Source organism: Pelodiscus sinensis, chromosome 25 (genome assembly GCF_052426305.1).
Source record: "Pelodiscus sinensis isolate ZL-2025 chromosome 25, ASM5242630v1, whole genome shotgun sequence".
In the NCBI taxonomy this organism is placed as follows: Eukaryota; Metazoa; Chordata; order Testudines; family Trionychidae; genus Pelodiscus; species Pelodiscus sinensis.
In genome coordinates this window covers 13,474,160-13,497,664 of record NC_143076.1, presented here as the reverse complement: position 1 = coordinate 13,497,664, position 23,505 = coordinate 13,474,160, and the positions used below count along the sequence as shown (strand labels likewise).

Below are 23,505 nucleotides of genomic sequence, written 5' to 3'. Positions count from 1 at the left end.
GAACAATCTGACTTTGGGTATCTGCTCCGCTGCTCGGAGTGTCCAGATATCTCACTGGTGCCAGAAGCCCTGGTTTTTATGAACACTTTACAGACTTCACTGTCTGTGCTTTTGCAAAATCTTCATCAGAGGGTGCTCTACTGAGTCTCTTACAGCGATGAGTTACCTGGGTCTTCACTGTGGTTAAGCCAGTAATTATTCTAGGCAACATAATTTGCTTAAAACCATGACAGTTCAAAATATACATTAGGGCTAAATTATTGCTCAGCAAGACAGCTGGTAAAAATCCACCTTGTAGTAATAATGCAGCACTATAAATGTTCCTAGCCCATTTGGGGTTTTGAGTTAATATAGCTATTAAATGCTTGCTGCAATATCGCTAAAGTTCCAGAACATCAGACCTTTCCGTTCTCTAGTTGTGCATTGATAGAACAGATCAAATTAGCTTTCCATTGTCAGACTCAAAACATATGCTGTATGGTGTTGGGTTTTTCTGTAGTGCCATAATTAATGAGGCTTGAATGCTAATTTAATCTCTAGTGAAACACCTCTGTTTTCAGGGTGGTTGATGGAGGTGAAAATGGTCTGCATATCCTTACTGGGAAACTGTTGAAACTTTTGTGCCTGAACTACTTGCAAATGCAAAGGTTCTCCAATAAGGGAGTTTGATTAGGAGCTGGAGTGCACAGAATTCCTTCCTATTGTGTGCTGCTTAATTACATATGTCTTCTTGTTTTCCTCACTGTGGGGGGGGGGGGGGGGGTGAGGTGCTATGGGAAGCATTCTGTAGGCCAGGAGTGGGGAACTTTTTTGGGGTCGGGGCTGCTGACCCACAGACAAATCAGTCGGGGGGCCACACACAAATGAGAAGCAAAAAAAAAACCCCAAACAAAAAAGCTGCCCCTGGCTGAGAAGGAAGGAGACTCCCCGTATTCCCATCACACACCAGAAGCTAGGGGGCTCATACTAGTAGTTTGTGTGCTCCAGCCCCTTGGGGGAAAGGGGGGTGCAGGGCTGGAGTACCAGCATGGGCTCCCCAATGCTGGGGGGGGGAGGGGACTGAGCCTTGGGACTAGATCCAGGCAAACTGGGGGCCACATCTGGGCCTGAAGTTCCCCAGCCCTGCAGCAACTGACTAAAAAGCTGAGAAATGGGCCTGTTCAGAGTTTAGGTCTGCATGGAACAGTGGGCATTAAGTTGTCAGAAGGTGTGGAGTGCTACGAAATGACAATTTTAGAGGTAGCAGGTCTCTTGGGTCTGCCTGTGTTGTACAGGGCATGGGTCATCAATGTATTTTTCTAAGGGTTAAGCAATATTACTGGTCTCTGAGGCAGGTTTTTGACTGGCTTAGATAGCAGTCTGCAGAAAAGTGAAGTAGTTGTTGTTCTCCAAAAGTGGCCTTGAGCAAACTGCGGCACTTAAAGATGTTAATACACCTTCTCTCCAAATTGAGATGCATAGGTTGTGCTAGACAAACCAGGACACTGCCACCAAAATCAGCCAGTCTGGGCCATTAATCTGTGAGCCCAATTCCACTTTTTCAACTCTTTGCTACATCTGAGCGGTGCCAGACTTTACAGCAGGGTGGTCTGAGAGCCCGAGGGGCAAAATCTTCTATGGGTGTAAATCAGTGTAGCTCTGATTTCATAGTTGGCCCCTTGGGAGCACTGTCCAGGAGAGGCCGAGGAATATGCCCCTTGAACTCCCCTCTTACAAGTAACCCCACTGGAGCAGTTTGACGCACACTTGGGGGAATGTTGGCCTCATCTATTCTGTGCGAAAACCAGAGGCGTCAGACTCCAAGGCCTAACTTGCATGCAGGAGACTGAAATGAGACTGCGTAATGTGACTTGCTTCTGTTTGTAATGAAGTGACCTGAATCCATAATAAAACCTGCTTGTTAGGTGTAAAAAGCAAAGCTGCCACCCAACACTTGAGTAAGGCCTCGTCTCCAATTACCTTATTACAGGAGATAATTCTTTCCCTATAATGGGCAGCTTCACTATCAATAGACTGACCAAGGAGCCCCTACCAGTGCAGACGAGCTTTTAGGAAGTTCCAGAACTAAATTCTATGCTGTCAGGAGATTCCACATGGGAACCAGAGCCGGGACTGGAAATGGGGAGGGAATAGAAGTGACTCAACTACCAGTGCAGTTAATTCTGCTCTCAGCTACCAGTCCCCAGGGTGAGGTAGAGGAATCCCTCGGGGATGCTCTGATTTTCAGCAGCTTTGCACAGTTCTGTGGCCTGCCCTGCAGCCTAGAATAACCAGGGAGAAAAGAGGTCCAGCCATTTCTCCCCCTTGTGCCCTGGCACGCCCCCAGTTTGTGTTCTGATGTTCCTGCCCTGGCCATGCTCCAAGTTGCTAGAGCTTTGCATAAACTCCATCATTGGCCTCTGCAGCCACTTGTGGCTGTGTGAAAGATTCTCCTTTCTGCAGCATTTCAGTGTCAATTTTCCATGCTAATTGCAATAAATAGGACACTCTGGGCTTGATCCAGTAGAAAAGTTCCTTTCCCTTCGACAGGTTTTGGATCAGGCCTGTGGACTGTCTGAAAGCTGCTTGCAGTCAGACCTTACATTAGGCCAGTCTAGTGGGTATAATCTTGTTAGAGGCTGAACTGATTTATTGAAGGCCGAGAGAGTCTCTTTCCAGCCATCCGTCAGGCTAAGGAACACAATCCTAATTTAAATCCTCCTCAATTGGGGATTTCTCCGTGGCCACATGTCCTTCATCCTGCTCGGATAACTGTACAATTGCAGTTAGAGGAGTAATGTTGCAAGGTTCACACTCACGGCTTGAGTTGTGAGAACTTATTGAGAAATTATCTTGTCAGTCTCAGGGAGGGAACAGTCTCCCATAGTTACATAATCAAGACATCAGAGCCTTGACAGAAGGGCATCCCATTAGCAGGTGGCTGGAGGGTGTGCGGTTAAATTCCCTCCCCTTCTGCAGCTCATGCTGACTGCAATCCAGGCAACATTTACCCTAGAGCTGGTTTGGTGTCTTCCATAATGAAGTGTAAATGACACGCAATGTGGAGCGGTTCCCTGGTGTCCTTTGATGCTTGTCTGGACGAAAAAGCCTATTCACAGGCTGCCCCAGAGGACCTTGTTGGAGCACAATGGACACGCTACTCGTCTGCTGGAATGCCACGGCATGGGGAGCCCAGGCGAGGCTTGTAGGCAGCCTGTGTTCTGTGCAGGGCTTCCTGTGTCCCAGCTTGTGGGGCTGACAGCCTGACTGCAGGCTCCTGGATGAGGGGTGGGGTGGTATGCTCCACACTCCTGGAAGGGGAGGGGTGGAGCCTTCAGCAGGGGAGGGGGACATTTCAGATGTTGGTGGGAGGGAGGTGACTTGTACATGCTGTTACGGTGCAGGACACAGTGCAGGCATGGGGGCAAGACTGAGGGTAGTGGCTTCAGTAGTGTTATTGAGCATGCTCAGTACAAGCCAAGCAGCAAGTGGGTGGGGAAGCACCATCCATTCTCTTCCCCCACATCTCTTTCCAGGAGCTAGTAAGGCACTTGGTTTCTAGCATTTTGGCAGATAACTTAGCAATGAGCTGATAGGAGCACTGTATCTAATTCCTATATAAAGACAGGAAATAAAATAAATATTAGACCCACTCAGCTCTAACACTAACCTCTTCTGACACATGGTGGTATCTCATTCATCTGATGAAGTGGGTCTTTGCTCCAGAGGGAAGAGGCAGTCAAATGGTCCATCCCCTGTTGCCCACTCCCAGCTTCTGACCAATAGGCTAGGACATAATCCCTGTCCATTCCTGCTAGTAGCCATTGATGGACCTATCCTCCTGGAATTTATTTTGTTTTTCTTGGAACCCTGTTATAATTTGAGCCTTTCCACTGTCTCCTGGCCAACAGTTCTGCAGGTTGACTGAAGAAATATCTTTTATTTAAATCTGTTGCCTGTAAATGTAATTGGATGAGCTTCTTGTGTTAGAGAGTAAATAACATTTCCTTATTCAGTTTTTTCCACACCACTCATGATTGTCTAGACCTGTGGTTCCCAAACTTTTTGGCATCACACCCCCCCTCTTTTGATTTTTGAAAAACCCTCACGTGCTTCCCCCCTCCCCCCCCCATAGCAGCAAAACTTGTTGAGCACAAAAAGGGAACTGAACAGGGCAGCAAAACTTGATGGGGGGGGGGGGGGGGGAGGCTGGGTCTCCTCATGCCCCCCTGGAATTTCTTCATGCCCCCAGTTTGGGAACCCATGTTCTAGACCTTACATACACTCCCAACCTTAAGTCATTTCTTTAGCAAACTGAAAAGTCCCAGTCTCTTTAATCTCTCATTTTAATCATTTGTATTGCCCTTCTCTGTACCTTTTCCGAATCAATACATCCCTTTAGACATGGCAACCAGATATTCATGCAATGTTCAAGACTGTATATAGAGGCAATATATTTTCTGACTTATCTATTTCTTTCCTAATGATTCCCAATATTCTGTAGCTTTCTAGACTGCTACTGCACACTGAACAGATGTCTTCAGGGAACTACCCATAGGCTATGTCTACAGTGGCACAATCTTGTGCCAGAGCTATGCAAATGAGGCTCGGCAATATTCCACGCTCAGCCTCATTTGCATATCTAATGAGCTGCCATTTTTGTGGAAAAGGCTCTTGTGTAAGAAGGAGCTGTCTACACTACCCCTTCTTGTGCAAGAAAAACCCTCTTGCGCCATGCCGTTATTTCTGAAAATAATCAGCATAATGGCATTGTCTACATAATGGCATTGTGTAGACAGCTCCTTCTTGCGCAAAAGCCTCTTCTGCAAAAATGGCTGCTCATTAGATATGCAAATGAGGCTCGGCAATATTCCCGCTTAGCCTCATTTGCATAGCTCTGGTGCCAGATTGTGCCAACATAGACATAGCCATAATGTTTACCAGATGTTTCTTGAGTGGTAAGAGCTAATTTAGACCCCATCATTTTGAATGTATAGTTGGGTTTATATTTTTCTGTGCCTTGCTTTGCATTTATTAACATTGAATTCCACCTGCGTGTGTTGGATCTCACAAAACTGGGTGATTGCACCTTTAACTATTTGCCTTGAGCTTTGGGCTTAATTGTTTTGAGAAATCTTAGAGCTGCAAATTTTGCCACCTTCGCATTTACCCCTCTTAATGAATAAGTTGAATAGTCCCAATGCAGGCTACTTCCCCCCTATCCTTTAAATGGAGGGCCTGGAAATGTTTTCATGATTGAATGATCCTTCCATTACTAGAATCACAAGCCTTTTGTTACCTTAATCATCCTGCCTCCCTCTGCTTAGAAAGACAAGTTGGGAGCAGTGCGAGCTCTGTTGCACTTAAGTGCTACCTCTGGGGCTAGTACGTGCACTTTAAGCAGACCTCAAGTATGAAATCCGGGCGTACAAACTTCATAGGGGGCTTCGAGCCCCCTTGTCACCTTTAAATGGTACCCCTGCTCTGGCAAAAGGGGTGGGGCTATGGGAGCCAGTTCTCTGCAAGGCCTGGAGCATGTCACACGCTGAGCCGCCGCCTCCTCTCTGCCCCGAGGCAGCCCTCCCAGCCACCAATAGCACACTGGTGACACTGATTGCCGTTAAAGGACCTGGACTCCCTTGTTGGCAGCCCTTGTACCAGTCAACCAAGCTAGAGTTGGTGGTGATGGGGAAGTGGAATGCTAATTCTGCCAAACCACGTGAAAGCCATCTTCACTGCCTAGGCAGGTGTTGGGTAGGCTCCTTTTGTCCTAACTTCTATGGAAATCTTCTAGTCTCATCACTAAGACTTAGAAAATAATTATTTTCCAGGAGAAGGGTGTGCATGAGGGGGAATATGCTGAGCAACGCTGCTGGCACAGGAGAGGGAACAGATGTTCGACTGTTCGGTCTGTCAAAGCTGGAACGCAATGCAATGGCTGGAAAGTGAAGCTAGACCAACTGACAGGAAATGAAGTGGGGTTACCCACTGGAACAATTTACCAGGGGTCATGGTGGAATCGGCAGCAGAGAAGCACAGACTAAAGATTGGATGCTTCTCCAAAGATCTGTCTGAGTCATCCGGTGGCCATCTGAGGCCAGCGTTACGCGAGATATCACACTAATGTCTTAGTTCCAAGGCCTGAAGGGACCACACTTATAAATGACAGCTTCTGTTCTAGCAAAGGTTCTGGAAAAGTCCATATCTGTGACTCCCTAACTTAAGGGAGGGCAGAGTGCTCACCACGCACATACACACACAATGCTGCTTACTGGCAAATTCCAAAGTTCCGGAACAAATTCCAAAGTTCAGGAGCATCTATGACCTGTCCTACAAGAGCCAATGGCATCTTCCCATTTGTTCTGCATTACCTTCATTAGTTCAAAAGCTATCCCTTAAGTTAGAGCTACTCAACATCTGTTTGCGGCCCACTGTGCAGTTTGGGTTTACATGGGGCTCAACATGCAACCTGCAGGTGGGAGCCAAACAAAGTGGTCAATATAACAGTCTTCTGTTGATATGCGATTTAGTAGTTAAATTCCGGGACTTTCATTGATCATTAAAAGTGCTGACATATGGGTGGAAATCAAGTAAATATTGCATTTTTATTAACAGCAGAACTGACTTAAATGGGGCCTGCATGTTGTGTAGTCTTGCCTTAATCTTTGTATTCATGCCCATCAGTGTGAAAAGTTATTTGCATGTTATGCAACCGCACTTAAGTTGTGGCCCTCAGCATGTGCTGTGAGTGTCGTTGTAGAGCTTTCAAAGTTGAGTAGCCCTGCCTGAAGTGAATAGTATTTGGCCTGTATGTAACAGGTGCAGTAAAATGCCTAATCTGCCTTCATGCAATCCTTTTGGCTGTTGAGCTAGGCAAAGGTTTCAAAACAGAACTTCAGTTCTATGTGTTGTTTGTGAAGCTGAAATTAGGGCAGGTTCTGAATGGTGCTAAGGCCATGTCCACACTCACGGATATAAAGTGCTGGTAGTTACAGCATTGCTCGCAGAGCACAGCAGGGGAACTACCGTGGTGTCCACACTGTGATCCTTGTAATGATGGAACATGCCTACATTGGAAGCTCTTGCAATGTATTGTAGTAGCAGGGTGCTTTGGGAACAGTTTGTAATGCCGCATGGGGTTGTCAGCGCTGCATGATGCAGGTTTCTCCAGTCTATTACTCCATGGTCATCCTGCTACATTGACAGCTGCTTTTCAACAGAAGTCAGGGGCAGGGGGAAAGAGGGTGATGGGAGTGTGTGTATGTAGAGTGGGGGGGAGATGGTGTGTTTTGGGAATGTGAGCATGCTGCCTTCTAAAGTCAGACAGGGACAGGAAACAACCCCTCCTGAGGTACATGGAGAGAGAAACCCTGACCTCTCAGCCCCCCCCTTGTCTCCCTCCCCAGCTCTCAGAGGTCTACTTCTCTGTTCAGCAGCATGAGTGTTTCATCTGAATGGCTTGCTCTGGATCCTGGAGCAAATCAACACCGCTTGTAGGCTGTCAGACAGGGAGCTCTGAAAAGATCTAAACATACCTGCAGGGCAGTCAGCAGCACTCAAAACAAAGAGCAGGAGGGGACTTGAGGGTTTATGGACCATTTCTGGAGGTCAGTCACAATGCAGAAAACAATGCAAGTGTCCACGCTGGCCCCCCAGTGCTGTATCCAGAGCGTAGCAAACTGTACTTCTTGTCACACACTAGGTGCCTTGGCCATGTGGACACATCAGGTGTTACAGGGCTGGGAGTTGACTTACTACACGGTAACTTGGCAGAAAGTGAGGCCAAGTCTACGTTGACAATCTTGTACCAAGTTCATGTACAAGAGTAATACACTCAAGCAATTTGTGAAGACTTGTTTCAAGATACAGCAATTGGTGAGTTTCTTGCCCAGCTCTTACAGCACCTTGCAATCTGCCCAGATCCAGATGTGGGATGAGGACAGAGAACAATAAAGGCTAGAAACAGAATACAGGCAGTCCCCGGGTTACATGGATCCGACTTACATCGGATCCCTACTTACAAACGGGGTGAGGCAACCCCGCACTAGCTGCTTCCCCCCAGCAGACCAGGGAGATGCGAAGCTAGCGCCCCTCCCCCAGCAAACCAGGGAGACGCGGAACGGCTTTTCTCAGCAGACACCTCAGCTTGAGAATAAAGGACTGAGGGAAGTGAGGTGTAGGAGAATAAAACTGAGCTCTGGAGAAATGTTTGGCTAGTTTCCCCTACAGTATGTACTATTTCCGACTTACATACAAATTCAACTTAAGAACAAACCTACAGTCCCTATTTTGTATGTAACCCGGGGACTGCCTGTAGTGTCTAGGGAGCGTTAAATGATGTAGAAGGTGTTTTACCATATCATGAAAATAATATTGTTCCAACTTCATCTCATGAGTCACAATGTCTGCGCTAAACTTGCAACGAATGGGAACACAGATGCTGGAATAAAGAGCACTAATAATTGACTGACATGAAGTGCGGGGTTTACATGGTGCACCATTTTGGTAGAAAGTTAGAGGATTTGTATTGCCTAACAAACCTGCATAAATTAGATGCTGCACTACACAGTAACACAATTACACTTCAGGAATTGTCCTTTTCACTTGATTGGTCACTTGCAGCAGCAGCAGCAGCAGCAGCAAGCAATTGCTATTATGTGACCTTTGCATGCCAAATTAAAGTGATCATTTAGATTGGGGCAGGCAATTTTTTGATAGGGGGGTGGGGGGCACGCCAAGATTTTGGAAAGTGGTTTATGGCTGCGCTCTTCCATGATATTAATGAAGGAGGTGCAGGGTCTGGGATGGAGGTTGTGTGCAGAAGGGAGCTAGGGGTAAGGGATTGGGGTGCAGGAGAAAGTGGGGTCTGGGAGGCAGTTGTGATCTAGGGCAGAGGATTGGGGTGCAGGGTTTTGGAATGTGACCTAGGGCAGAAAGGGGTTGTGATCTGGGGCAGGGACTTGGGATGCCAGATCTGGGAGGGGGCAGAGGGTTTAGATATGTTGAGTTGGGTGGGCAGAGGGTTGGGGAAGGAAGGGGCTGGGGTGCCAGAGTCAGGCTCTGGCCAAGAGACTTACCAGCCAGCAGCCAAACCAACCTGCCTGCAGAGCTAAATGCTTGTAGAACTTAGAGCTTTGCTCAGCCTGCCTGCCCTGTACCAGCACAGCCTTGTGCTTTCGTGAATAACTGAGCCGGAGGGGAGGTGGGGCATGGTGCTTCATGTGCTTCCTGTTATTCAAAGAGGCAACTCCCATTGGCCAGTTTCTGGCCAGAAACTGGCCAATGGGATTGTGCTGGAGGCAGATGCATTGCCTTAGACCTTCCCTCCCCTCCAAAATCAGCTTTGAAAGAAACGTCCCTGCAGCTGCTTTTCTGAGCGATGTGCAGGCTGTGGGGCAATCAGAGGAGCTTGCTGGGGGTTTCCTGCTGCGTCTGTGGGCTGGATCCGGTGGCTTGGCGTGCTGGATCCAGCGCAGGGACCACATTTTGCCCAGGCCTGACTTGGATAAATGCAACCACATCACCCCAACCCAAACGTGGAATCCCTGACTAATCATGTGACTGCATATATCAAGGTATCCTCTTATCTTGCAGGGAAAGTGCAGGTCTGATAACCCCATTCTCTTGGTGATGAATACCTTTCTAGCTTGCAGCTAATCCCTCCCTAAGGCTGTATCTGTTATTTGAAATTACCCAATTTTTCTAGTGAATCCCATATTAGCCCTTAGCTCTCTAGTACAGTAGCAAGTACATGCAACAGGCTAAGATTGTGTTTCGACAGTGGGACACGAGTCTTTGCAATGAGGTGCTTGGTGTGAATCCCCAAGACAGAAAAGTCTCGGGTGTGGGGAGCTCTGTGAGCCTGTAACGTTTAAAAATGAGCAGTCCTGTGGCACCTTAGACTAACAAGAGAATTAGGTTCAAAATGCAAGAGTCCCCATGGCCACAAATCTATTGTAAAATTTGATTTCATGCACACCACACTGGTACCTGAATCACCAGCTCTTCCTTAGCTTCCTTTTTAGGAATCCTTAGTTATTGCCCAACTCTTTCAATCTCCTGCTACAGATACCAGGGAATGACTCCCCCTCTCCTCCCCTTGTGATCAATGACTGGTCTGTCACAATTTGGTGGCTTTTGGAGCCATCACGATCCTATTTAGGGGGTCAATATGGCTAGTGGCTGGAAGGCTGGACTTCCACTCTGGAGATCTGGTATCTGTCCTGGGCCTTGCTGTTGCCTGATCTTGGGCAAATCATGTCTCCCCTTGGTGCCTCAGTTTCCCCCTTGTGCTATAGACAGTGGTACTGGTCTCCTTTTGTAAAGTGCTCTGATGTTGGCTGAAAAGCACTAAGAGCTGTTTTTAGTTGCCTGCTGCAGAGGAGTCGTCCCAGATGCTACAGCTGTTCTCTACTGACCAATCACATCTAAATATACTTGTTCGGCTAGCCTGAGCCATGGCTATGCTATGTCTAGATCAAAGCTTGTACGCATCTAGCTGAGCAGTGTGACCCTGACAGCTCTGCTTGAAGGCACTTTCGAAAGTGCCCTTCCATGCTCTGTGGTTGTTGAGGGAAATGCTGCTGCTTTAGGATCTGATAAAACTTCCATTGTCCTGAACAAATGGGGTCTGGACCTTGGAATTGGGCACTCTGTGACCTAGAACAGGAAAGCATGCCTGCCTGGTACCTTCACCAGGGAAGTACTATGCAACCAAGTCATGAATGCTGCATGCAGTGGGGACTTGGGCAAATCTCATTGATCAACTTTGTTCAGTAGGGCAAAGGCCTCTACTGCCCCCTGCCGGGGACTCCACTGCAGAGTCTGTCGCCCCGCCTCTTTTCACGTCTTCTCCAGGGCATTGGTGGGGCTCGTAGAGCAATAGAAGGCTGTGTAAATGACTTTAAGTCCCTAAGCACATTCCGATGCATGCAGATTGCTGCCGCAGAATCAGATGGCTCTGTTTCAGTATGAAGAGACTATACTGTGATTTCCTAATGGATTTAGGCATAGTCAGGGCTTCCTAATCACACCTGACATCCTAGAGTTTTTGTGCCTTTCTTTGGAGCTGTTGGAATCTCTTCAGCACTAATATAAGCCATGACTTGCATTTTTATACCCCTGATTGGTAAGGGCTCAGAGTAAAACCCATGATACCTAGCCAAAACCAAAACAAATTCTGCTGTAATAAACTCTGCTTCACTTCCTGTTTTCTGATTTAGTTTAGAATAACTTATTCTCCTCCAAATCTGGTTTGGATTTATCATTGCCTCAGGAGCCCTGGAAAGGGTGCAGGCAATCTTTGGAAAAAAATCCTAGCAGGAAGGGGGATGCACTTTTGCCCAATTCTAATAGCAAATACAGGTGATGTTTCCATAGAATTTTGGCTGGTAGGGTGTCAGCATAAACAAGGTTTTCAGGCTCTTCCATCTTCAATTGGTACAACTGAAACTTGGGTTTCAAGTTTTGAATTGTGTGGGTTTAGCCCCCACGGCCTAATTGTGCATTATGGGGTGTCAGTGGGAGCAAGACAAAGCTTATGGTGTTGCTTCTTCTTGATTTTCCTTGAAAAGGGTCCTGGTGCTAATGCCCTACCCACCTGCATCCTGCTCAAGGCTAAATCCCAATGAGCTCTTCATGCCTGCCAGCCTGAAGCCTTGCCCAGTGCCACTCGCAGGCCCTCAGGTGTTAGCAGAAGGCTTTCAGGGGCTCATGCCAATTATTTTCTGTCCACTTTCCTAATGAGCACTTGTGTGGATTGTCTGCTCCGCTCTGGCAGCGGCTCTCACAGAAGCAGCATGTCCAATTTCCTAGCTCAAAAATAAATGTTCAACTCTCTTACCCCCCAGAGTTTCCAACTGGTGCACCCTCCGATGGTGGGTTTTTTCCATCTACAAGCAGAATAGATGTTATGTGCTGAAGCACGTGTGGATGTCTAACACATACTGCTGGCTGTGGGCATTGCGGGTGCTCTGCTCATGAGCTAGGCAACTTTAGAAACTCTCCTGGGTGGCTGACCGAGTGCTCAGGTTACCCACTGCGGTGTTGCCTGTAAGATTAGCTGAGCACTTCTGAGCTCATCAGCATGCAAACCAGGAACTGCACCTCACAATGATCAGTTGATGATCTTAATCAGGAATCCAGAGACGAGTGTCCACGGCCTGTGTTCTGGAAGAGGTTGAAACAGCCTGCCAAGCCTTAAAATCTGTGCATGAAATCCTGGCCCCTTTGTAATCCACTGGAGGTTTGCTACTGACTTGAGCAAGACCAGGATTTCTCACCAGGAATTGGTTTTCAAAGGGCTTTCGGTGCTAGACAGGCCTTGCGCACAGATAGGAAAACAGGAGGAAAGACCACAGCTGCATGCCCCAAGTGCAGCAGCTGTCTGGGCAGGGACAGCTGTGGCATTAAAATGCCCCTGGCTCAGTAAGAACCCAGGCTGCTGCTATGGAAGTTAACAAGACTCATTCATTACTTCCATGGCTCAGAGGGTAAAGCTCTGAGCTCTTGGAACAATCGACTTCGAATGCATGTTGCATGGGGGGAGGGCTCCTAGCAAGCAGCACACCCTTTGCAACCTGTGCAACTGAAAGCCTTTCAGTTGCTGCTGGTGGCATATCTTGTCGGTTGCCCTGCTCTGCAGGAAGCCCCCTGACTACTTGGGTGGTTAACCTGCAACCTGACATGAGGAAGGGATTTGGGTAAGACTCTGAAGCAGGGCATGGCCGTTAGTCGCTTGCCGTTGTATCGGTAACCCTGGTACCCTCCGTTGTCTTATAGGGAAGGAGAGCGAACCAGCTCCAAGGTTAGATGTGCTCGTGTAGGACCAAGCAGCTTGCGAATGAAACAATTAATGAATTTCTAAAGCCCTCCCGTGACTAACTATCTCTTGCTGCATCTCTAGCTTCCCCCTCATGGGCTGATATCAGAAGAGGAGGGCACTGGTATTAATTTAATTAGCATGTCTATTGGCAGTGGGCTCATTGAATTATGTTTCCACATCTTGCAAGGTCAGAGGATCCAAGTAAGAGAAATTGCTTGCTAAAGATATTGACTGAACTGTGGCTGTTCAGTGTGAGTAATGGAGCCACTGTTCCTATTGCTTAGCTTTTCAATTACCTGCGCACGCTGGCTGCTCCAAATGCAGCCTCCTGCCTGGAGTCCAGGGGAAGGGATGGTACAATGTTGGAACACATGAGTGATCTGATTGGGTTGATGGGACTAAGCAGCAAGGAACCCTTCTGATTAGCAGGCTGCCCTCCCAAATGGGGTGGGTGTTCTTTGGGTCAGATCCTCCTTTCTGGGATGGTGACTTTGCAAATATTGTCTATTCTGGCCCCACAGTTCAAGAAGGGTGTTGATGAACTGAGGCAGGTTCAGGGAAGAGAAATGAGAGATGGGGGGGGGGGGGGGGAGTTGGAAAACATCCTATAATGAGACTCCAGGAGCTCAATCCATTTAGCTCAACCAGAAGGTAAAGTGAAGACTTGATCCCTCAGTACCTAAGAGAGGAGCTTTGCATTGAGGAGCCTTTTAGCAAAAAAAACGCAACAGGTCCCAAAATCTGGAAGCTGAAGCTAGACAAATTGAGACTGGAAATAATGTTTAGACTCTTAATACCAAGGGTAACGAATCACTGAAACAATTGAACAAGGGATGTGGTGGATTCCCAATCAGGGGTGATTTTTAAATCCATCTGGGCTGGGTTTTTTTAAACTGTTTTAGGACTCTCTCAACAGGCCATTTGAAATTGTATGTGGGAGGTCCTAGGTCAGATCATACAATGACCATGGGCTCTTCAGCCCAGGAAGCTACGAAGGTGGCTTGAGGTGTGTCCCAAGGCCAAAGACAGCAGGGTAGACAGTACACTTCTGATTGCCCCAGAGCAGGGCTCCGAGTGGCAAAAGCAGCAGGCTCAGAGCACTGAGGAAATGGGAAGTGGAATCTTGTCTCTGAATTCCTGTGCTGTCCAATTCCTTCCTCTACGTCATAGGTTCCCAACGGGGCAGGGGTGCCCCCCTGGAGGGCATGAAGAAATTCTAGGGGGGGGGGGGCATGAGGCAACCCAGCCTCCCTGTCAATTTCCTCTTCCTCCTCCCCTCCCAAGAAAGAGCCTGGTTCCTGCACCTCTAGCTGGCTGGGGTGGGGGGAGGATGGAGCATCCCGGGCAGAGTTCAAAAGGGCAGTCTTTTTTGGGGGGGAGGGGGCATGAGGGTTTCTCAAATCAAAAAGGGGGCGTGATGCCGAAAAGTTTGGGAACGACTCACTGCTCTACATGAAGCTGGTAAAAATGGTCGTCAATGTTTTCCCTCCGGGCCACTGACCCACAGAAATCAGTCGGTCTGCACACAAGTGAGAAACAACCTTCCACCCCCACCAGTGTGGGCTCCCCTGAGCCTCGGGGGCCAGATGCAGGCAAGCCATGGGCTGCATCCAGTCCCTGGGCTTAGGTTTTCCACCCCTAAAGAGGACTGTTCCTAAATCTGCTTTCCAAACAAGGCCACAAAAGCTTGTTGAGTGGGAAAGTCGAAGTGGGGTTGATTCTCACCAATGCCCTTTCATCTGGGTCACAACACTGGCTACTAAGGGTCAGGTTCTGATTTTGCTTCCATTGGTATAAATGGAGGAATCGTGCCACTGATGTGCTATCATAAAACTGGAGCAAGTGGAGACCCCAGCTCTATAGCTGTACTCTGCCCAGGCAACCTGATCCTGTACCAGGGCTCCCCTGCATGCACTTGAGAGAAGTCCCCGTGTACTTACTGTTAATAGTGGTGTCCCGTTTGGATACAAAATGGTGTATTCTGAAGCCCCAGCAGCTGTTCTGCTGCTGTTAATTCTCAAATAGCCTTCATGCTCCATCCCTGTTGACACTGTGGCTGTGTCTAGACTGGCAAGTTTTTCCACAAAAGCACATGCTTTTGCAGAAAAACTTGCCAGCTGTGTCTACTGGCCGCTTGAATTTCCACAAGAACACTGACTTCCTACTGTCTGAAATCAGTGCTTCTTGTGGAAATACTATGCTGCTCCCGTTCGGGCAAAGGTCCTTTTGCGCAAAACTTTTGCACAAAAGAGCCAGTGTAGACAGCTCAGATTTGTTTTGCGCAAAAAAGCCCCGATCACGAAAATGACGATCGGAGCTTTTTTGCAGAGAAGCGCGTCTAGATTGGCCACGGATGCTTTTCCACAAAGTGATTTTTGCAGAAAAGCGTCCTGCCAATCTAGACACTCTTTTCCGCAAATGCTTTTAACGGAAAATCATGCCAGTCTAGATGTAGCCTGTTCGTTTCCACAGGCATGGGTCTGGGTTAGAAGGAAGAGACTTGGAAAGACATGCTGCTGAGTGTCCCTTAAGGGGAGTGGGGAACGGTGTGCCAGCCCTCCAAGATGGGCTGTGGGGTCTCAAGGAATTGAAGGCTAATTTTACAAGATGGCCATGTGACATCTCCAGGACCACATCCAACCATGACTGGCGGCCCTCAGAGCAGAGGGGAGAAATTCTCTTGACATGGGAGTTAGCTGCGGTAATAAAGCCACCGTCGCTGCCCAACCTCTGGCAAGGTGACCACAAATGGAGGCCTGAAGGCTAGATGGCACTGAGGGAGAGGAGACTGTTCCTTGAGGCTTTGGTACAGAGTTGCAGAAGGAGACATGGGTTTGGACCTAAGCAACTGCACTCCAAGAAGTTCTGCACGTGCCAGGGAAGGGGAGAGCTTTAAAGCCAGAGCTGTCGCCACCTGCTGCGTGTCTGTGCATTACAATCGGAAAGACTGTGTTGCCGGGAATCCCAGCATGCTGCCTGCCCTTCATGAGAGGGGAGAGGGACCAGCAAAGAAAGAACCAGGGATGCTCTAGTACGGGGAGGGGCCCCCCTCGGACTTCTCCCAGCACCACCCCTAGCCTGGGCCCTTAGGCTACGTCTACACTGGCATGAATTTCCGAAAATGCTTTAACAGAAAACTTTTCCGTTAAAAGCATTTTTGGAAAAGCGCGTCTAGATTGGAAGGATGCTTTTCCACAAAAGCACTTTTTGCGGAAAAATGTCCGTGGCCAATCTAGACGAGGTTTTCCACACAAAAGCCCCGATGGCCTTTTTCACGATCAGGGCTTTTTTGCGGAAAACAGTACTATGCTGTCTACACTGGCCCTTTTGGGCAAAAGTCTTTCGGAAAAAGACTTTTGCCCAAACGGGAGCAGCATAGTTTTTCCGGAAAAGCACTGATTTTACTTGAGATTGTCAGCACTTTTCCGGAAATTCAAGTGGCCAGTGTAGACAGCAGGGAAGTTTTTCTGGAAAAGCAGATTTTCTGGGAAAAACTTGCCAGTCTAGACACAGCCCCGGAGTAAAGGGATGTCTGTCCAGCTGTGCTGCAATGGGAAGCAAGCAGCATGGCCAGAGACAGCCCCCTCTTCAGCCTTCCTGAAATCTCTCCATCTCCTCTTGCTCTGTTGCCTATAATGAACCAGACAGCTAGTGAGCTGGGGCTACTGCTTCTCTCATGGACTGAAGTCCTCATTGTCTGGAACCACCCTGGGTTCCCCATTGTCTCTTTGGCACAGGGACTCCGCTGGTCCAGGCCCTAGCAGGAAGGGACTGACTGGGGCGCATAGGTGCTGTGGGAACACAAATACTAACGTTTCAGGAACATCAAGAGTGGCAGAAACATCAGGTCAGGTTGGAGAGCCTGTACTCAGGGAAACGCTTACTCACATTCTGGGCATCCCGGCTTCTCTGGTCAGCTGGACGCAGTGCCTGAGGGCAACATCAGAATCTCTATTGCATTGAGCAGGATCAGGCCCATATAAGTGTAAATAAAGGCGCCACGGTCTCACCCAAAGCAGTAGCTGTCACTAGCCAGCAGCAGTAGAACTGATAGAATACTAGGACTGGAAGGGACCTCAAGAGGTCATGGAGTCCAGTCCCCTGCCCTAATGGCAGGACCCAGCACTGTCTAGACCATCCATGATAAACATTGATCTAACCTACTCTTAAATATCTCTATGGAGATTTCACAACCTCCCTGGGCAATTTATTCCAGTGTTTAACCACTCTGACAGTTAAGAATTTTTTCCGAATGTCCAACCTAAATCTCCCTTGCTGTAGACATGACACTGGTGACCACAGCAGGGCTTTTTTAGGCCCAGGCCGATGCACAGGTCCTGCATGAGCACACACAGCTGTGGGCAGTTTTACATTTTACCAACTGGTTCTGATCAGGCAGGAACGGCTTTTTTCCAACCTCATTGTGGGGGAACTGAACCTCTGCCGCCTTTTGTTTTGCTGTAGATGTAGCAGAAAACTGAGATGTTGACTGTTCTATTCAGGAAGAGACCATCACAGCTGCTTGCTAGTGATCACTGGCCTTGAACGACTTACTCAAGCCAGATCTACCTTTGCAGTGAGCACTGAAGGCATCTTGCCTAGGAACAGAATGATCTAGCTCCATTTCCTAGGTCCCAGATCCCTATGTTAAGCCTTTGAGCCTGTCTTATCGGTATGTCCAGGTCTGATGAGGAAAATTAAGTAGAGAAGGGTTTGATTGGAAAAAAAAAAAAAACTAGTTGTCCCTGGCAGCAGCAAACAGTGGTGTTGAAGTTTCCATGCTAATTAATTTTGACTGTTGATGCATTTAATTACCACTTGCATAAGGAAGGAATGAAAAGAAGGGGGAAGTGCCACCACGTTCTGAGTTGGGGAGAAATAAGCTTTTATTCATGAAAGCAATTAAATCTACAACTCATGCAGATCTGCATTAGAAATGCTTCGCTGGGGAGTTGCCTGCTCCCCCGCAGATCAGATTTTGCTGCAGTGCTATCCAGGAATCGCCTTGTTGAATAAAAACTCCAGCCGAGGAATCAAATATCCAGCAGGCTTCTGCTCGGCTACGGCCATCTATTTATTGCATTTGTGTGCTGCCTTTAATGGCATCACAGGGCCCTTGTTTGGGGCTACACCAGAGGGAAGGAGGAAGATGCATCTGTTGTACCTCTGTTCTGTACCTTGGTACCTTAGGTGGTCTGAACTGTCAATGTCAGCGTCGTCTGGTCCGGATTGTCCTGGCACAATCCTGACAGGGCCTCTACTCCGTCAGTGATAAACTTTTGGCTGCATGTGTAAGAATTGGTACTGTTTATCTAGAGTGTTAGACCCCGGGCACTTGGGTCAACACAGGAGAACTCTGAGCGGCCCTGGAAACGACAGATGCAGGCAAGGTTTGAAATCAATCGAGCAGGTTTATTGTCAAATGCAAAGTTCTACCAGTTGGTAACAGAGATCAGGACAATGTTACACCACTGGGCACTATGGCCCGCGTTGACAAGGTACCGGGCAGGCCTATTGCCATAGACAGGTATTAACAGAAGTTAGTCAGAGTTAAGCTACTGTGCATTCTGTAAGTTTAGGCAATGACATCTGCCGTTCAGGCACCTAGTGCGCGCGCCCCCCCCTCCCCGCCCCAAAAAAAGGTTGGCTGAAGAGCACCTTCTGCAGTATCCTTAGACCGGTACAAACACTTACATCACTTTACGTACCTGGTTGCCACCCTGTGTTGCCTAGATACCACCCCTCACCTTATGGAAGGGGGCCTTACTTACTATCCTTCATGCTGTCAATTCCAACCTGGTCCTGAACCTAGGTCAGTATGTGCATTAGTTTTTGGGGAGTCTTTGTACCAAGACACTTAAGATGTTCCGTTACTCCCTTTGGCTCACAGTCTGTACCCAGTGCCTCCCTGTGTCCTTCCATGCTCTAACTTACACAATTACAGTTATTAGGGCCTCTTTCTTGGCTCCTGTGTTACTGAACCAAAGTCTTGCTTACTAGATTCTAGGCCTGTTGCTGCTTTCATGTTACAGGCTTCTGTCATGTTATTGGATTGAGGGGAGCAGCTGGGTCACTGCTGTACCCATTTGGGGGGGGAAGGTGTTTGGCCCAAAAGTGGTACAAAGGGGGCCATGTGAGGGGTCAAACAAGCTTGCTTGCTTCTGATTCTGTATCTGCTCTTTATATGTCTGTGTGTAGTTAGGAATCTGTACTCTGTATGGAGACTGGAAGTCTCTCTGAATGTGCTTGAGTATTGGGCAAAGCTCGGCCTATGGACATGCTAATTAGCAAGGCTATGTGGGACAATAGCACTCAATAGGCCAAGGACCCCCCCCCCTCAAGAATGAGGGCTGATACCTAAGAGCTGCCAGCAGGGAACACAGGGATAGACCGCTGGCCAGGTGATCTGCTGCAGCCAAAAAGAGACCAGGAAGGAAGTATAAATATGCCATGTGGTCGACTCCATCTTGGTGCTCAGCTCAGCACTTCAACCCAGAGGCAGCACTTCAACCCAGAGGCAGCACAGCAGGGATCGAAGAGCCAGAAAGAACTGTGGACCCATCCTAACCTAGGATGTGGAACAAGGACTTCTAAGCCAGCAGCTATAATCTCTGCTAGAACCTGCATCGAACTGGGAAATTCAATGCATGTAAGGTTGTTAAAGGATAATACTTTACACTCATGCTTTTCTTTCTGGTAGCAATAAACCTTTAGATGGTAGATTCTAAAGGATTGGCTCAGCGTGATCCAGAGGGTAAATTGACTTGGGATCTGTGGCTGGTTTCTTGGAACCGGACAACTTGTTCGGGGTAGGTGGGATTGGGTTCTAAGACCCCTCACCTGTGTATGAGGCCGGGGGTACGGATATTACTGGGGTGTCGGAGGGGTTTTGCTCATGAGGCTTCAGGCAGGCTGCTGAAGTGCTCTGTGGGACTGGTTTGTGGCCTATTTGGAAAGGTCACCAGTCTGGGGGCTGTAAGGAGCCCTGAATTTGAGCAATTTACCATGAGCGGATGCTCTCAGCTGAGCCCAGACCCAGCCTGGTCAGTCACAGCCTCTATTCAGGCCTACTTACTCCATGTTACTGACCCTCAACTTACTACAGCATCCTTGGGATAGCTTGGATGATTTGTCAAATGGCCCAGAGCCATGATGCTCAGACCTCAGTGGTTTAGGAGCAAATGAGCAATGAACATAACCCCAAAGTGGTGTGAGCTCATGGTTTGATTTGCTGTACTACTATATAGCCACACACACACACGATGACTGGGAAAGATTTAGCTTTAGACTCAGCCAAAAGACTAACCAAGTATCCTATCAATGACCATTGGTTAATACAGTGAAAGCATCTCACAGGAGGGATCAACCCAGCTGGTTTAAATTTAAATAGTGTGTTTAATATCATGGCCTGCCCAGCTACTGGGGATGCAGTCAACGGCCAACTGGAAATCACTGTCCCAGAGCAACTTGAGACATGGGTCGGTGCAACGCCTACATGCCTGGCCATGAGGAAATCTCTGCCACAGTCATGGTTGCCGCCTGCGGGCCTGACGAGTCTGTTTCAGTCCAGGTGGTGGTGCCTTTGCATAGAACCCAACTGCTGGAGTGGACACTGGAAATGGCTTAGCTGAGGCACAAGGAGACACTAGCAGAAGCCTAGCTAGAGAAGTTGATGCTTGTAAGCTCTCAGGCACCACGGCATACAGATAAGTCTCTGGGCCGCATTGCACTTCTCGTGGTGGTGGTGTCCAAAGTGGATGTGGCCACGAAGAGCTTATCCAATGGAAGGGCTTGCTGTCTCAATTCTTTCTACGCAATCGCAGGTAGTGTACAGTCCACAATCCTGGCAATATAATGCAACTCTCTCCCCAGAGCTGAGAAGCTACTTCACCTTCCTCTTCCTGACAGACAACCTCAGCCTTTGCCTATACAGTTTGGCAAAGGAGGTCCAATTAAATCCCTTACTACTGCAACCGCGCTCCAGGTAACAGCTTCCGAGCTAGCAAGCGGCTGGGCAGAGACCCCCGTTCTCCAGTCATGCACCTGTTTTGACCTGTTCAAGCAGGGGAAGCCTATCAAATCATGGGCATAGAACTAGGCCTAGACCAGTGTAGACAAACCCTGCACCTACTGATGTCTAGGCTCCCAATGAGGCTTATCACTGGTGCCTGGGTTTGCCTATTGGAGTCTGATCCTTGGCAGTGTAATTCAAGGATACAATGGAGAAGTGGCACCAAGTGACTGACTGAGTTCCTCTCTTGCGAGGTGCACATCTCTTCCTCTGTTATTGGTCACTGATGCTCCTGATATGTGGGTCCACCGTCTCTGGTGCCACGTGGACTCAGCCATCGATCGACAGATCTCATCTTCTAGGACGCCATTGGTTGGCATCAAGAGCAGTACCTTCACATAGGAATGGATTTAAGTGAGGCAGGTTTGTGAGTTCGATTGCCACTCTCTTCTCACACCGACCATTGTGCAGAGGAACTATGACATGTACACTGGAGAGAGTGTGCAGGTTTGAGATCCCAGTTACCTTCTCCTAAACCAAATGTGCCTAAAAGGCTTAACGAGCTCCATCTGCCTCAGTTTGGAATCAGAGGTTTTCTCCTACGTACTGTTGGTCCACGGCGCCTTATTCAGTGCAACCCCTCGGCATCACTCCATGGAGAGCGTCCTCAATCTGCCCCCCTGAGGACGTGCCTCAATGCTGTAATACATGACACCCCACGTGCTGGGGTAAGCTCTGAAATAACAGAGCCGTGCTGGGGAGGGAGGGACAGAAGGAAGGAGTCTGATCTTCTGGCACCTACTTGACTGCTTCAAAGAACTCCTGCTTGCTTGTCAAAAGGCTTTTCCCCTTGAGACTATGATTTGCCAGCCTCTTTTGCCAGGCCCATTTCTTGCTCTGCCTGCCTCCCTCCCTTCCTGAACTGTTCTCCACTGGGTTTCGGCTCTGGGTCCTGCCCATGGTGCAGAACTAGAGATGTATCACTTATTGATGGTTTCACAGGGAGATGATCTTGCCAACCAAGAACATTTCCTGTGCAGAATGGCAGCAAATGGTAGAAGAATAACAATAATTAGGATTGAAAGGAAAACCTATTTACATGACAAAACCCATCTCTCAATTCTAATATCACGATTTTTTGATTTAATGAGCATCTCTCTCATACTTTGCTGGTGATGTATTAAAGCTTAGCGTGGCACTTGTGTGCTCTACTTCTTGAGTAGCCTGGAAACACAATTCTGATAAGTTTGCTACTTGAATTCCAGCAGCACCTCCAGGATTCCAGTGAGTTCAGAGCCTCCCTGTTGTGCATGCAAACACATGGGCGTAGTCCCTGCAGACCTCATTGAAAATCATGAACAGTGCTGGGAGAGAAACGTGGTGTTGCTGTCTTACAGGTATGGGAGCTTCAGGGGGTAGCTGAGTTAGTCTGTTACAGGAAAAAACCAGCAAGCAAATGGTCTGGTAGCACTTTATAGACTAACAAAACATGCAGATAGTATGAGCTTTCATGGGCACAGCCTGCTTCTTCAGATGACCAGAGTTATGACTAGGGGATAAGAAACAGCATAAGGACCAAAGGGAGTTAGGTACCTTAAACCCACATTTAAGTGGCAAGTACCAGTTTTAGATATAACTCTGCCACACAACCCCCGTTTGGCTGCTGCCTGGCCCTGTCAGTGGCTACATTCACTCAAGATCCCATTTCTACTGTGACAGTTCCTAGGAGCCCAAGTTCCTTCATGCTGAGTGTACATTGCTGCCTCCTAGGCATACAGATGCTCAAGTCCCACAAACCGGGCTAAGAAAGGAGCGTGCCTTCCTGTCCTGCCTGCAGGGCTGGCTGTGGTAGATGTGCTTAATGGTGAGAGGTGCAACACCGCAGTCTTGTTGTGGTTCCAGGCCTGAATAACTTGTTCAGAATCACACAGGGGATCCAGGATTCTGGGGAATGGAATCCTGCTCTTATAGAATTGTATTTTGAATAAGAGCCCCAGTCATGGGAACATGAGGCCGTAGGGGGTCAGACCAAAGGTCTGTCTAGCCCGCATCAGTGGCCAATGCCAGGTTCCCCATAGCGAATGAACAGAAAAGGTAATCAAGTGATCCTCTTGTTATTCCCAGCTTCCGGCAAACAGAGGTGAAGGACCGCATTCCTGCCCATTCTGCCTAATAAGCATTGATGGACCTTTCCTCCATGAATAAATATCTAGTAGAACACTGAGCAAAAGAACAATTCCTGTCTCCAAAAATGCAGACCGTTGTGTTTCCCTGGATTGTGCATGAATCACCAAACCATCCTTCGTCACTAAACAGCTGGTTTGTCATCCCCCATGGCAGGACCCTTAAAGATGCAGCCTCCAGGAAAAAAAGACCATCTTAGTTTCTACCTACACAACTCATGCGAACCTGGACAACCCAGGTAAAATTCCCTGTTGGGTAGAGAGATGGCCTACGCCCTGCACTTTAAGCCCTAATTTTGTCCCTCAGATGAGCAAATTTCACTCTAAAGTGCTTGAGTTTCATGGCCCAATCTCACCTTTTTCGGGCACCTGATGAATCTATAGGCAACACAATCCTATTGCTTGAATCCTCCACTGACAATTGAATCCTTCAAAATGCGATATGCTTTTGCAGAATATTATCCTCTGTCTTCTTGAGCCTTGGCAAATTTGCCTACCTAACTCTTTCA

General features: G+C 48.2%; 1 protein-coding gene across 3 annotated transcripts in view; it reads left to right on the top strand.

Moving 5' to 3' along the window:
• Positions 1 to 23,505, top strand: part of TMPRSS5 (transmembrane serine protease 5) — a 245,350-nt gene that overhangs the window by 60,761 nt on the left and 161,084 nt on the right. The window lies entirely within an intron of this gene.